The sequence below is a fragment of the Triticum dicoccoides genome, chromosome 4B (assembly GCF_002162155.2).
Source record: "Triticum dicoccoides isolate Atlit2015 ecotype Zavitan chromosome 4B, WEW_v2.0, whole genome shotgun sequence".
Taxonomy (NCBI): domain Eukaryota; kingdom Viridiplantae; phylum Streptophyta; class Magnoliopsida; order Poales; family Poaceae; genus Triticum; species Triticum dicoccoides.
The window spans coordinates 638867080-638871857 of record NC_041387.1 but is presented as its reverse complement, the minus strand read 5'-3'; the positions used below and the strand labels follow the sequence as shown (position 1 = coordinate 638871857).

At 46.3% G+C, this 4778-nt stretch overlaps 1 long non-coding RNA gene across 3 annotated transcripts; it reads right to left on the bottom strand.

The window, feature by feature from the left end:
- Positions 1–1526: 1526 nt before the first annotated feature.
- On the bottom strand, positions 1527–3816 carry LOC119294126. Of its 3 annotated transcripts, XR_005143346.1 has the most exons (4): positions 3540–3816; positions 2488–3423; positions 2344–2396; positions 1527–1778 (listed from the first exon to the last, which is right to left on the bottom strand). It is a non-coding gene; the product is annotated as an uncharacterized LOC119294126 (long non-coding RNA). The 3 variants fall into 3 exon arrangements; XR_005143347.1 differs by lacking the exon at positions 1527–1778 and having other exon boundaries at positions 2229–2396; XR_005143348.1 differs by lacking the exon at positions 1527–1778 and having other exon boundaries at positions 2229–2396; positions 3331–3423.
- Between the last annotated feature and the right edge of the window lie 962 nt (positions 3817–4778).

Sequence of the window (4778 nt, the reverse complement as noted above, 5' to 3'; positions counted from 1 at the left end):
TGTGTGGCAAGTTACGCAATGACAGGTGTCATTACCTGTGGCCTAATCCCATTGGCAAGCCAAGCTCATACGGAGTCAGCCGCTCGGCGCAGTGTTTTTTCTTCTTCCTCCGAGCATTCTGACCTTTTCAGGCAATGCATGTCAAGCATGCATCTTGTCTCAGTATGACATGCCTTGATTATACTCCCTCCGTTCCTAAATATTTGTCTTTCTAGATATTTCAACAAATGACTACATACGGAGCAAAAGATGTGAATCTACACTCTAAAATATGTCTATATACATCCGTATATGGTAGTCCATTTGAAATCTTTAAAATGACAAATATTTAGAAACGGAAGGAGTAGATAGATGGTCCGTTTGTCTTTCTTTTTTCAATCAGATGGTCCGTTTGTCGTGAAATGAAATTGAGAGATACTCCCTTCGTATCAAAATACAAGACGTTTCTTGACACGGTGACAGTGTCAAAAAACATGTTGGAATCCTTCTTGTTCTGAAGCGCACGAGTCTCTAGAACTAGCATAAGCTCTGACGTACTTGGATTGCTTGCTCGTGCAAATGACTAATTGGATTAGCACAAGAAACTATACATTTGTTTATTATGTGCTATGTGTTGTTTTCAAGGTACGTGAAAAAAATGAATGTGTCGAGTACAACAATGTCGCTGCGTACATATGGCTACATATAGTAGAAAGAATACAACTGTTACGATGATTGGCGATTTTAGGAGCCGTCCATCTACCCTAATCTGACGGTGGGAAAATAGGAGTTACGAGGAGTTACGAAACTGAAATTACGGGAAATTACATGTAATGGTGGGACCGTTACTAAATTTAGGTGGGACCAATTAGTTTGTGAAAGGGTAAATCCGTCATTAAGGAGTATTTAACCAAAAAACTACCACAATTCGTGGAACCGTACCTGCAAACTACCACTTTACGATTTTTCCCAAAAACTATCACTTTTTTTTATTAATCTGTGACTAAAAACTACCATGTAACTAAATCGACTGATTCAGCCATTTTAAACGCGTTTATGATAGGCCTAGCCCGCATGTAAATGCTGACATGGCATCATAAGTCAACACCGTTTGTTTGACCGTTAAGTGCTGACATGGCTTGTCTCCCCTCGCCCGCCGGAGTGGTCATCGGAGTGCCGCCCCTGCACTCCCCACGCCGCAGGCGGCGCATGCCTCTCTTGCTCGCCCCTGTCGACTCCAACCACGGGCGGGCACGACCGGGGCATGGACAGGGAGCGGGCGCCCGCCGGCGAGCGCGGCGGGGCCAGGCGCGCGGCCACGGGCGGGCGACCATGGGCGCGGCCATGGGAACAGCGGCCAGGCACGCCAGGGGCGCGCGGCGACGGGCGCGCGGCTAGGGCGGCAAGGCCAGGCATATGCGGCCATGGGCGCGTGGCCACTGGGCTCGGCTACGGGCGCCCGGCCAGGGGTGCGGCCGCATCTGGAGGAGACGGCGCGATCTGCAGGCGGCGCTCCGGCGCGAGCAGGGCGGCGGGAAGGTCCGGGGGAGGCGGATTCGCGGCGGCGTCTGCCGGATGTGGCGACGACGAGGCTGGACGGTGATGGGGAGGCCTGCCAGCGGCTAGCCCCGGGCCGGCGGCCGCTCGGGGCAAGGCCATGGCGACGGGCGCCGCAGGTTTAAAGCATGAATGATGCAATCAGACATCACCAAAAGATTCAGCACATGGTTCCCAGAATCTCAGAATCTCAGGGGACACTTTTACGGTCATCGCAGGTGACCACGAGTCATACAATATATCTGCATAAATAAGAGACGCATCAACCTTTAATCTTATATAAATCATGCAAAATTCTATTGATTCACAATCACGGAAAAATCGTAAGAATAATAATGATAGGGCCGGCAAGTACATTTATATTGTGGAGAAAAAAGTGTACGTGGAACAAATTAGTTTAAAGAGCACTGCTATACGTGAGACATTCACCTACCAAATTTGCTGGGATGGCCCACATGAACTTTCAGCCTCTTCTTTTTTAATTTGTGTGGCGGATATGACACTGAGAACTCCATAGCTGACAAAATCATATATTTAAGTGACATATGTGCAGCTGTTTTATAGTTTAAAACCTCGACAAGAAATTTATAATTAGTTGAATTATTTGCATATTTTAACTGCAGTAATTTCATAATTCTGTGAATATATAATGTGCATCTAAAAACAGTGGCCCGTTTAAAGTAACAGATAAGTAACAGGGAGACAGTTTCATTCTTTTACTCCACCAAGCAACAATTGTTTCCTACCACGAAATACTTGCAGAAATTAATACTTGATAATAGGACCACAAGCGCAACAGTTTCCTACCACGAAACCTCCTATACAGAGAGCCGTAGCTAACAGTTTGCTGCCATCATGTCCTACACAACAAAGAAAGAAATATAATTATTGGCATGCACTATATTAATGAGTAAAGCACATGTAGAAACAAAAATTAAACATATTTGACACCTCTTTCAATTTATTGCATATACGCCGATCACGACCTTCTACCCTACAATAGCCACATTTCCTCTTTGATCTTTGCTACTTCATCTTTGCCCGCAACCTTTTCTTCGGTGCACCTCGGCCTTGCACATGAACGGGCCCAAATCTCCAGAATCAATTTCCGTCGTCTGTGGCAACACCGAACCAAACCTGAACGGGATCAAGAACCTTTCCCAAATTACCAGAATCAATTTCCGTTGTCTGTGGCAACACCGGACCAAACCTAATGCATTCCTTCTGACCACTACTTGATTCCTTGTTGCCATCTTGTGCATTCAGAACCATCTTCAGACACTGATACTCCTCATTTGATTGATATGCCCGGAAACATGCCGCGTGACTCAAATTCCACAACTCACGTACCTCACAAAGGCTTTCCGATAGAATTATAGCAACAGTTCAATGCAGACTTCGCAGCAAGCTGACTGGTCGTATCTTAGGTATTTTGCAATAGACATCTTGTTTTATTAAGCAAATTTCACGCTGCAATCTGTTGTTGATCACCTTGGACCCTCCAATCCAGTAACAATCAAAGTGAGTTGGCATTAAAATTAACAGGTTGTCTAGTGTTTGACATGTTGATTCAGAGATCACGTCCCTACTGTAAATACTCTACGTATGGTGCAGCCTGGGTCAATGCATACCAACTCTTTTTCCATCCATTTGTATTGTATAATCTGGCCAACATACTATTGCTGATTGATGTACAAAACTGAATTTGTTGGTGACAAAAAAAGGCGATTGTTGTGCTTCGTTCGAGAATTTCAACAAACTGTAAAATATACCAGGGAATTTACGGATACCTACGTTACGTAGTTGGGGCAGGGCAGTTTGTTCATTCTGCAGCCACACCGACGATGGCAGTCACTCACTTGCTTCAACAATATAAGTACGAACAATCTGCTTCAAGATGAGAGACAGCACATTGAAAGAGCAAAAAAAATTCAGAAATAGCAGAGCAAAAACAAATCCAGATTGAGCCCCGTGGGGGTGGGGGTCGGGGGAGGAGAAGCTACCTGTCCATGGGCTAATGGCCGGCGTTGCTGGGCGTCACCGGCTGCTCGGCGGAGGGAGGCGCTGCAGGGGGCAGTGGGGCAGAGGAGGCTCGGCGGACTCGGCGCGCCGCAGCGGGCGGTTGGCCTGGGTAGGTCCGGAACCCTGGCGGTAGGAGCAACACCAGAGAGGCGGACCGCTGCTGCTTGCCTGGATCGTGGCCGCCGGTGGATTGGATTTCATGATCGAACGGCGGCAGCGGCTATGCGACGGGAGCTGGATATACATCTGCGTCGGGGATTTGTGAGGAAGGGATTGGAAGAAGTGCTACCCTTTTTACAAAAAATAAAATAAAATCCTTAAATGATTTTTCAGATCCGACAGTCAGAAAAAATTAGAAGCGGAGTTACACAAAATTACAGGTCGTAACTCGCCAATCACCGTAAAAAAGCTCGAGTCTTTTGCGGGTGACACCATCATGCAAATCTTAATAGGTACTCCCCAAATAGGCAATCAAGGAATAAAAAGTAATAGCCAATTCTGTTCCGCAAATCAGACTTATATTTCGTTGTAGGAAATGCTCTCTCAACCTTTGCAGTGGCGACCGTAAAATCGATATTAAGCTTCAGCAAAAGAAAGACCAGAGGAAAGGTTGTATGCTCCTTTTCTTCAACTTACTTTTGGCAAAGTCCACCAGCACCTTTCAAATCTCAGAATCTGGAGTCAACGTGGAGATTTGCAACAAAGTTATCAAGTTGGCAACAAAGTTATCTGACCTTGCTTTCACTAACAAAATCGTCAGAGTTGGCAACTAAGTTATTCAACCTTGCTTTCACTAAGTTATAGATGAGCCATGGCCAATATTTTTTTCCACATAAAAATTGAAGTCTGCCTTGCGATGGTGGTCTTCTTCTCCTCCAGGAAGGGGCGCTGCAGGGCAGATGCGCCCCGCACCACGCAAGAGGCGCAGATGCACATAAGCACCAAATTGCCTGGAGGGAAAATCGAAGAGATAGAGGGGTGATAGAAACGACTGGCGGAGCTATGTAGGCTCCTGGGGTGGCTGTGGCCCCCCCCAACATTGCTGCAACTTGTGAAGGAAAAAAAATTGTGAGGGCTTAAATGAGAATTTTTTTAGCTTTTGGCCCCCCAAACACTCATATTTTACCTTTTGCCCCCCCAATGGATTCTTGCTAGCTCCGACACTGGAAACGAGAGAGCAAAAGATGGAAGATGGTCCAGATCAAGCATCTTTTTTTTTT